The sequence below is a fragment of the Lipophrys pholis genome (genome assembly GCF_963383615.2).
Source record: "Lipophrys pholis genome assembly, chromosome: 16".
Taxonomy (NCBI): Eukaryota; Metazoa; Chordata; class Actinopteri; order Blenniiformes; family Blenniidae; genus Lipophrys; species Lipophrys pholis.
The window spans coordinates 28,334,889-28,345,976 of record NC_137634.1 but is presented as its reverse complement, the minus strand read 5'-3'; positions in this window follow the sequence as shown (position 1 = coordinate 28,345,976).

Genomic DNA, 11,088 nt, shown 5'->3' with positions numbered 1-11,088 from the left:
GTGTTGTGTGTGTAGGTGTGTGTGGTGTGTGTGTGTGTGGTGTGTGAATGTGTGTGTTGTGTGTGTGTGGTGTGTGTGAATGTGTGTGTGGTGTGTGTGTGTGGTGTGTGTGTATGTGTGTGTGTTGTGTGTATAGGTGTGTGTGGTGTGTGTGTGTTGTGTGTGTATGTGTGTGTGGTGTGTGTGTATGTGTGTGTGTTGTGTGTGTATGTGTGTGTGTTGTGTGTGTAGGTGTGTGTGGTGTGTGTGTGTGTTGTGTGTGTATGTGTGTGTGTTGTGTGTGTAGGTGTGTGTGGTGTGTGAATGTGTGTGTGGTGTGTGTGTGTGGTGTGTGTGTATGTGTGTGTGGTGTGTGTGTATGTGTGTGTGTTGTGTGTGTAGGTGTGTGTGGTGTGTGTGTGTGTTGTGTGTGTAGGTGTGTGTGGTGTGTGTGTGTGTTGTGTGTGTACGTGTGTGTGGTGTGTGTGTGTGTTGTGTGTGTACGTGTGTGTGGTGTGTGTGTGTGTGTTGTGTGTGTACGTGTGTGTGGTGTGTGTGTGCGTGCAGAAGTGATGAGTGAAGACCCATCTGGTCTATCACGCCCTGCACAGCAGTGTCCACAGAGGGGCGCTGTTACCTTGCTGCTGCTTCTTTTCTGCTGCTGTCCTCCAGGTGGGCGTGGCCAGGTGTGTTCGGAAGCCTTGATTCTGTCTGGTTCTGATCAGGGAGATTCTGTGCAGCTGCAGACGCCAGGTGGTGATTATTTGGCTGCTGAACAGCTCCGCTATTTCACTGGACTGCTGATTTCATCGTTCTGCTCCCGTCAGCCATCAGGCATTCTGGGAGTCGCCCTGGATTACTTCTGCTCTCATGTGACTCTGGCTTCTCGTCCATCTTTTCAGTGGGAAAGACTCTCTGCTCCGGCCCCTCGTCACCAGCTCAGTCTCAGCTCCCCTAGTCGGCTCCACCCAGCCAGCCGGTGCTTCCTGACACCACCTCAGCCATTCGCCTCCAGCTGTGCTCCAGAGACTCCGGGTGTGTGTCGTCTTTGAACTTCAGCCCCATTCCTAAGCCTCAGATCGAGTCTGCATCGCCTTCCTCATCAGGCTTCTGTCTTGAGTCACCAGAGCCTGAGGAACAGCCTTGTGGGAGAGCCATGCTCCAGAGTGCCACTCCGACCAGACCTTCAGAGACAAAAAGAGGAAGAAATTTAACCACCCGGTCCGAGGGACAGAGGCCAGTGATCGTCTCACCTTTCTTCAACAATAGCGAATACGCTATTGAGTTCTGGACTCTCGCTGCCAGAAGCGGTTGGAAGGATCAGTCCCCCCAGTCTGCGTTCTACCGTGGCCACCAGGATCCTCTCCAGGATGAAATCGCCACCCGGATTAGGGTTGGGGTTACTGACAAGCCGAACCCTCTCTGATGCCCCCCAGTGACTCCAGTTAACCAGTCACAGATTCTGCCAGTACCTCCGTTGGTGGACTCAGGTGCTGAAGAGAACTTTCTGGACTTCCAAAGAGCCCAGCAACTGAATATTCCCTCTGTCCCGCGAGCCGCTCAGTTAGAACCCCATTTAATCAACGGACTCCCCCTAGCTCTGGTCGGTCATAGGACAGTTCTTGTGACCCTGGAACTCGCAGGCAACAACCCAGAAACCCTCACCTTTCACCTTATCAATCAATCTCGGCCTCCAGTAGTCCTGAGTTACCCCTGGTTACGGCATCACAAAACCCGGATCAACTGGGTGAGGGAGGAGGTTAGTCCCTGGAGTTCCCACTGCCTGAGTCATTGTCTGTGCTCTGCTCTGACTCCATCTGTGCCATCGAGGTCTGACCCCCCCCTTCCTCATGGTTGTAAAACTTATCCTGACTAGAAGGAGAGGCCATGGAAACCTAAATCGGCACAATGGTACATTTCCTCCTCGTCCCCAGTCCAAGCCAGCTTTTTCTTTGGAGGTAAAAAGTCCATTTATCATTTCCCAGGGTCTTCGTGACATCGCCGTTCAGAACTGGTACCCTCTGGCTCTGATCAGCTCTGCTTTCACTTCTCTCTACGGGGTCATTGTCTTCACCAACTTGGAACTCTGGAATGCCTACCATCTGGTGCAGCTTCACGAGGGAGATGAATGGACGATGGGCTGGGTCACTTCGAGTACTTAGTCATGCCTTTCGGACTCAACATGAAAAAAAAGAAAAATAGGAAGATAAACAAAAAAAACAACGCCTCCGCCATCTTCCAAAACCTCATGAAGGATGTTCGAAGTGACATGATAGAGCGCGTTTTTATCTATCTTGATGACATCCTTATCTACTCCCGCAACCTTGAGGAACATGTCCACCAAGTCCTGGAAAGGCTCCAGAAGAACCAACTCTACGTCAAGCCTAGTCTACTGTGTCGTTTTTGGGATCCATCATCTCCCAGGGGGAGGTGTGAATGAATCCTGTCCAGCTGGTGGCAGTGCAGGACTGGCCACAACCTGAGAATCACAAACAGCTCCAGTGGTTCCTTGGGTTTGCAAACAACAAACAGAACAGAACAAACAGATCACTAAATACATAATGGCCCAACATATCCGAAAAGGAGGAGGAAGACGCAAAGCTTATATACTCCTACCCCTTATTCTCCTCAACCATTGGTCATCTGTACCCCTGTATTTTATTCATAGATATACAAAAAACACAACAGTAAATAGAACTATAGATACATAATAAATTTTTATATACCTTCCGGTGTGCTACCCGAGTGGCTGCACGGTACAACAGCTCCTGGCTTTTTCCTACTTTTTTCCTACTTTCTCCTACTAACTGTTCTTTTAGTGGATTTCTTTTTGGACGACAATCATCCTGCCACAAGATGGATATAACTCTGGCCAAGTCTGTCCTGGCTTTTCTCATTTTAATAACTTTACAGGCTACACCTGTGACCGCGGATGCCGGGCGCTGCGGCGGTCCTATTGTTTACACCAAGGATCAGCTGTTAGCCCTCGGTAACGCAGCTAAGCTAACCGGCGAAAGACCCGATGTTCCCCCCGGGCTGAAGAGGAGGAGACGGGGGGGCCGTGCCGGAGTAAAACACCGCAACAGGAGGCGATGCTACAAACCCGTCCTACCATCGATCGTCACCGGGAACGTAAGATCCCTTACAAACAAGATGGACGAGCTCGCGGCGCTAACCCGGCATCAGAGGGAATATCGGGAATGTAGCCTGATGCTATTCACGGAGACCTGGCTAACGGAGCTAACACCGGACTCGAACGTTACGCTGGATGGTTTCCACCTGACACGGGCAGAGAGGACAAAGGAGAGTGGTAAGAGGAAAGGAGGAGGGCTGGCAGTGTTTGTGAACGATAGATGGTGTAATCCCGGCACATCACTGTTAAAGAACAACTCTGCTGTAAGGACATTGAACTGTTAGCCGTTAGCATGAGGCTGTATTACCTGCCGCGGGAATTCTCGCACGTTATCGCGATAACTGCGTACGTCCCCCCTCTGCTAACGCCCACGCAGCGTGTGATGTCCTGCACTCGCTCACAAACAGGCTGCAGACACACCACCCACAGCTCTCCTCCATCACCGGGGACTTTAATCATGCCTCTCCTTCCTCTACTCTGCCCACCTTCAAACAATATGTCACCTGCTGCACCAGAGACAATAAAATACTGGACCTTTTCTATGCCAACACCAAGGGGGCATACCCCTCATCTCCTCTCCCTCCCCTTGGCCGATCAGATCACAACCTTGTGCACCTCCTGCCTGTGTACAAACCTCTGGTACACAGACAACCAGCTGTGACCCGCACAATTAAAATCTGGTCCGATGAGGCAGAAGAGGCTCTCAAAGACTGTTTTGAGACAACTGCATGGGAAGTGTTCTATGAGGACCACGGGGAGGACATCGACAGCCTCACAAACTGCATCACAGACTACATAAACTTCTGTGTGGATTACACGGTTCCCACCAAGACCAACAGCAAACCGTGTATCACTCCTGAGATAAGGGCCGTCCTCAAGGACAAAAGGAGGGCCTTTGAAACAAAAGACAGGGAGGAGATGAGGACTGTGCAGAGAGAGCTGAGGAGGAAGATCAGGGAGGGGAAAAGCAGCTACAGGAGGAAGATGGAGGAACAGCTGCAGCAGCGGAATGTCAGCGGAGTCTGGAAGGACCTGAAAGCGATCTCGGGTCACAAGGACTCCAACACCGAGCTGGTTCTTGACCAGGAGTGGGTGAATGATCTGAACATTTTCTTCAACAGATTTGAACAGACATCCACCCCTCCCCCGACCCATTCCATCCCGCTGCAATCACCACCACCAGCTGTCCCCACCCCCATCCCACCCCCCTGCACACTGCTCTCTGCTCCCCTCAGTGTCAGCCACACCCTCACTCCCACAACTACCCCCCCACAGCCCCCCTGCTCCAGCCTGTCCTTCACAACAGCCCAGGTGAACAGAGAGCTGAGGAGGCTAAAGGTCAGGAACCGGTCCGGATGGCATCAGCTCCAGACTCCTCAGAACCTGTGCGGACCAGCTCAGTGGGGTCATGGGGCACATGTTCAACCTGAGCCTTCAACTGGGGAGAGTACCACAGCTCTGGAAGACGACCTGTGTGGTACCGGTGCCGAAGATCTCCCGCCCCAAGGACTTCAACCACTTCAGGCCGGTGGCGCTGACATCACACCTGATGAAGACCTTGGAGAGGTTGGTCCTTCTCCATCTGCGCCCCCTGGTGAGCTCATCGATGGACCAGCTCCAGTTGGCCTACCAGCCAGGCATCGGGGTGGAGGACGCCGTCCTCTACCTCATGGAGAGATCTCTCTCTCACCTGGAGAGGGTTGGGAGCACTGTGAGGATCATGTTCTAGGATTTCTCCAGTGCTTTCAACACCATCCAGCCCACGCTTCTGGGGGACAAGCTGCAGCACACTGGAGTCGACCCGCACCTCACATCCTGGCTCCTGGACTACCTGACCAACCGGCCACAGTTTGTGAGGACACAGGACTGTGTGTCTGACCTGGTCATCTGCAGTACGGGGGCTCCACAGGGGACGGTCCTGGCTCCCTTCCTCTTCACCCTCTACACTGCAGACTCCTCCCACAACACATCCACCTGTCACCTGCAGAAGTTCTCTGATGACTCCGCCATCGTCGGCCTCATCACCAACGACGACGAGGCGGAGTACAGAGAACTCAACCTGGACTTTGTGGACTGGTGCCAGCGGAACCACCTCCTGATCAATGCGGGTAAAACCAAAGAGCTGGTGGTGGACTTCCGCAGGCGGAGACCCCCCCCCCCCCCACCGGTGAACATTCAGGGAAAGGACATTGAGATAGTGGACTCTTCTAAGTACCTGGGTGTTCACCTGAACAATAAACTGGACTGGTCCAACACCACCCACGCTCTCTACAAGAAGGGCCAGAGCAGACTCCATCTACTGCGGAGACTCAGGTCCTTTGGACTGCAGGGGGCGCTCCTGAGGACCTTTTATGACTCAGTGGTGGCATCAGCCATCTTCTATAGAGTGGTCTGCTGGAGCAGCAGCACTCCGGCTGCAGACAGGAACCAACTGAACCAACTGGTGAGGAAGGCCAGCTCTGTCCTGGGCTGCCCCCTGGACCCTGTGGAGGTGGTGGGAGACAGGAGGATGTTGAAGAAGCTTTCATCCCTGATGGAGACCGTCTCCCATCCCCTACATGGTACCGTCACATCACTGGGCAGCTCCGTCAGTGACAGGCTTCTCCACCCGCGGTGTCTGAAGGAGAGACTCCGCCGGTCCTTCCTCCTTGCTGCAGTCAGACTCTTCAACCAAGCCTGCTCCCAGGAGACCACTGCACACCACCACCGGACAATATCACTCCACTGCAACTGGGCAATAAGTGGTGCTATAACTATAATAATCTATAAAGAACCTACATGCACAAGGGTGCATCACCTCATGCACCCTTTCTGCACCTCTTTCTGCGCCTCATTCTGGTGAGCTCAGAGCAGGTGAGCTCAGAGCAGGTGAGCTCAGAGCAGGTGAGCTCAGAGCAGGTGAGCTGCTTAACCCAACTACTGGACGAAAAGAACCGCACGGAAAGAACCGGATTCCTAAACCGAAAAGGTGATTGCCTTCCAGTTTCTCTCTGTTTTTGCTTTGTTTTAGCTGTTTTAGCTCCTATTAGCACCTGTTTAGCCATGGCTTCCCCCTCCTCTCCTCCTATTTTTTCCTGCTCCAAATGTCAGATGTTTAGCTACACCTCCACCTCAGTTACTGACTCAGGGACCTGTGAAAAGTGTAGCTTTATTGTAGCACTTGAGGCGAGGCTGAGTCAGCTTGAGGAACGTCTCCTCTCTGTCCAGCTTAGGGCTAGCCCTGTAGCTAGTAGCCCCCCGCCAGGTTTAGCTGGAGCGGAGCGTTCTAGCTTAGCAGGGTACGGTAGCTGCTAACCCTAGCCCCCCCTCAGTGGCCCCCGAGCAGCCGGGGGAACAGGGCGGTTGGGTGACTGCCAGGGGTAAACGTAGCAGCAAGAAGTCTACCGGCCCCCCCCCCCCGCTACACCCCGCAGGCCTCCGTCAGTGTCTCCAATATGTTTGCCCTACTCAGCAGCACGCTGGTTGAGAAGGACACGCTGGTTATTGGCTCCTCTATAGTGAGACACGTTAACCTAGGACAACCAGCGGCCACAGTTAGCTGCCTGCCTGGGGCCAGAGCAGGCGACATAGAGTCCCAGCTAAAGCTAATGACCAAGAGTAAACGGAGATTTAAAGGGATTATAATCCACTGCGGTGGAAACGACGTTCGCCTGAAGAAGTCTGAGGTCCTCAAAGCTAACGGAGAGTGAGTGTGCACATACGCGCGGACCATTTCAGACGAAGTAGTTTTCTCTGGCCCCCCCCCAAACCTCATCAGGGACCAGATGTTTAGCCTCATCTTTTAACCGCTGGCTGTCAGGGTGGTGTCCCAGTAACTCGGTAGGCTTCATTAATAACTGGAAGTCCTTCTGGGACAAGCCTGGTCTCATCAGGAGGGACGGCATCCATCCCACGTTGGATGGAGCGTACCTCTTATCTAGAAACAGAGTTAAAAGCTTAGCTCCTCCATCCTGACGTAGCAGAGTGGGGACCAGGCAACAGAGTGGCAGTCCTACACGCCTCTCTGAGTTTCCCTCTGGGCAGTCACCAACCATAGCTAACTTAGTTAAACATCCCATAGAGACTGTGTCTATCCCTCGGACCACCACAAGTATAAAACTATCTAAACCTAGGAAAACTACTTCTAATGACTACAAAAACTTCATCCGTATCAAGTGTGAAACTAGACAAAATCAAGACAAACAAATGAAATGTGGTTTCCTAAACATGAGATCTTTATCATCCAAAGCTCTTCTAGTCAATGATCTGATAAGTGAACACAACATTGATCTCTTTGGATGAACAGAAACCTGGCTACGTAAAGATGAGTATGTTAGTCTAAATGAAGCCTCCCCTCCAAGTCATACTAACACTCAAATAGCTGGTGGAGGTGGTGGAGGAGGGTGGAGGCAGCCATCTAGAACTCTCACTTACTAATTAATATTAACCCAAAACCCAACTTTAGTTCTTTTGAGAGTCTGAGCATGACCATGCCACACCCGTCAAATAAAATAGTAAATTCTGTAGACTCTGTAATCATTTCTCGTCCTCCTGGACCTTCTTCAACTTTTCTAACTGAACTCTCTGAATTGTTGTCAGATGTAGCCCTGACTAAAGATAAGGTTATCATGGTAGGAGACTTCAATGTTCATGTTGACCTAGAAAATGATAGTTTCAGTGCAGCTTTAGATCTACACTTCACTCTCTAGGTTTCTCTCAGGTAGTAGACGGGCCTACCCAGAAACATCTCCACACCTTAGACCTTATTCTAACTTATGGTTTGAATATAGAGCATCTGACCATCTCTCCTCACTATGATTTCCTGTCAGATCACTTCTTAATAACCTTTGACTTTGTTCTAAATAGTTCTAACCCTCCGGTTAAAGCCGTGTTAACCAGGTCTCTCTCTGATAACATAGTAACTAAATTCAAGGAAAGAATTCCCTCTGCTATAGAATCAGTAGTGGATCTTCCTGACCCGTATACTGTTGCTAGCTCAGACATTGAATACCTAACAAACAGTCTGACAGATATGCTAAAAACAACACTAGACGACATAGCTCCTCAAAAAATGAAAATGAAAAAACAGGAAAAGTCATCCCCATGGTTTAACTCATCAACCCGCCAGCTTAAACAACGCTCCCGTAGATTAGAAAGAACTTGGCGTTCAACAAAAACAGACCTAGATTATATAGCCTGGAAGGATAGCTTCAAAACTTATAAGAAAGCTCTGAGTAGAAGTAGAACTAATTACTACTCATCCTTAATAGAGGAAAACAAAAACAACCCTCGCTTTCTTTTCAGTACTGTAGCCAAACTGACCAAGAACCAAAATAGTGTTGAGCCCACCATTCCTATCAATATATGTTGTGAGGACTTCATGAAGTTCTTTCAAAATAAAATGACAAGGCTTAGGGATAACATCCATCAAACCCTACCGTCCGTTAGCCCCATAACAGAGGAACTGGTTAAACCTAACAGTCATCTGGAATGCTTTCAGCAAATACAACTAGTCCAACTAAACTCCCTTATTTCTTCTGCTAAACCAACTACTAGCCTGTTGGACCCAATTCCTACTAGAATTCTGAAAGAGGCACTGCCACTAATCAATAATTCTATACTCGCAATTATTAACCAGTCTCTAACAATAGGCTATGTGCCCCAATCCTTTAAACTAGCAGTTATTAAACCTCTCATTAAGAAGCCAAACTTAGACACAAGCCTTCTCTCAAACTACAGGCCCATCTCCAACCTTCCTTTCCTGTCAAAGGTTCTGGAGCAAGTAGTGGCTAAACAACTCCAGGATTATCTGCAGGAGAATAATCTGTTAGAGGACCTTCAGTCCAGCTTCAGAATGAACCACAGTACAGAGACTGCTCTGCTAAAAGTTACTAATGACCTTCTAACGGCCTCAGATAGAGCTCTTCTATCTGCTTTACTTCTTCTGGACCTTAGTACTGCATTTGATACTGTCCATCATAATATACTCTTAAGGAGATGAGAAGATGCCGTCGGCATTAAAAACTTAGCCTTAAACTGGTTTAAATCATATTTATCTGACCGCTTTCAATTTGTTCATGTAAATAACAAATCTTCAATACATGAAGGGGTCCTGTGTGGAGTACCACAAGGCTCCGTCCTCGGACCCATATTGTTTAATCTCTAGATGTTACCACTCGGAAATATTATTAGGAAACACAACATTAACTTTCATTGTTATGCAGATGATACTCAGCTCTATTTATCAGTTAAAGCCAATCAGGCCGACCAACTTGTTAAACTAGAGTCCTGCCTCAGGGACGTTAAGTCCTGGATGTCTATCAACTTCTTAATGCTCAACACATCCAAGACTGAGGTTCTAATCCTAGGTCCTAAAAAGCTCAGGGATTACTTTTCAGATAGTCTGATTACCTTAGATAATATTACCTTAACCTCTAACAGTGATATTAGGAACCTGGGTGTTATTTCTGATCAGGATCTGTCCTTTATGTCCCATGTTAAACATGTCTCCAGGACAGCCTTCTTCCATCTAAGGAATATTGCAAAAATTAGAAACTTCTTGTCCTTCAAAGATGCAGAACAAATGCTTCCTGCCTTTGTGACTTGAAGATGAGATGATTGTAACTCCCTAATGTCAGGATGTCCAAACTCCTCTGTTAGGATCTTCCAGCTAGAGCAGAACGCTGCTGCAGGTTTACTAACCAGAACTGGAAGAAGAGAGCACATCTCCCCAGTCTTAGCATCCTTACACTGGCTTCACATCAAATCTAGAATAGAATTCAACATCCTTCTGATCACATCTAAAACTCTTCATCACCAGGCTCCGTCCTATATGGAGAAACTTCTAGAAGTTTATCACCCTCCACGAGCCCTTGGCTCTGAGGATGCAGGACTGTTGGTAATCCCTAAAGTCCTTCAAAGTAAAAGAGGAGGCAGGAGTTTCAGCCATATGGCTCCTTTACTCTGGAATCAACTAGCAGCCTCGGTCCGAAGGGCCCACACCATTAGTTTATTTAAGAGGAGACTAAAAAGCTTCCTCTTTGATAGAGCTTCTCATTAGGAATAAAATAGGAGCACTAAGTTGAGCTGCTCTAGGCCTAGACTGCTGAGGGGATTTCCTCTCTCCCGTTAAAGGGAGGAACTCTACATTTGGAGCTTCTGTTTCTTGTCTTTCTTTCTTTCTCTCTGTGTAACAACATTACTGGAGCCACCAGATCCTGACAGGAGGGGAGCAGGATCCAGGGGATCAGACCCAAGACTCCCAGAGTGGAGTTACCACGGTCCTACTACCCGACCCCCCCACAGCACCGGGACCCCCCCACAGCACCGGGACTCCCCTACAGCACCGGGACCCCCCCACAGCACCGGGACCCCCCCACAGCACCGGGACCCCACCGCAACGGCACGGCCCTTAAACTCCAGACTGAGATTGGCTCATCATCAGACCAACGCTCATCATAGACTTTTCTTAGTATTTGTACTTATCTGGCCTGTCTGCCACTCTCTCTCTCCCTCTTCTTTTCCTCTCTCTCCCTGTCCTATCCCATGTACTTCTCCCCCCAACCGGTCAAGGCGGATGGCCGTCCTTCCAGAGTCTAGGGTCCGCCCCACGGTTTCTTCCTGAAGAGGGAGTTCTTGAACTTCTCTCCATGCGAGGGAGTTTTTCCTGGCCACTGTTGCTTGTTACACCTGCTTGCTTTGGAAGGTTTAGTTGGGTCCTGTTGTTCTCTATCATTGTAAGAGCGCTTTGAGATGTTTGTTGATGTGATTTAGCGCTTTACAAATAAAATTGAATTGAATTGAATTTACTATGTAAAATACATCCAACCCCATATTCTGTACATGTCCACACTTATAGGCACCGTGTGCATATTCTTTTATCATATTGTATTTTTATCTGCTTTTATAGTTCCTGCTATGTGCTTCTTTCTCTGTACTATCCTGTTGTACCAATGCAAATTTCTCCACATGCGAGATAAATAAAGGGATATCTTATC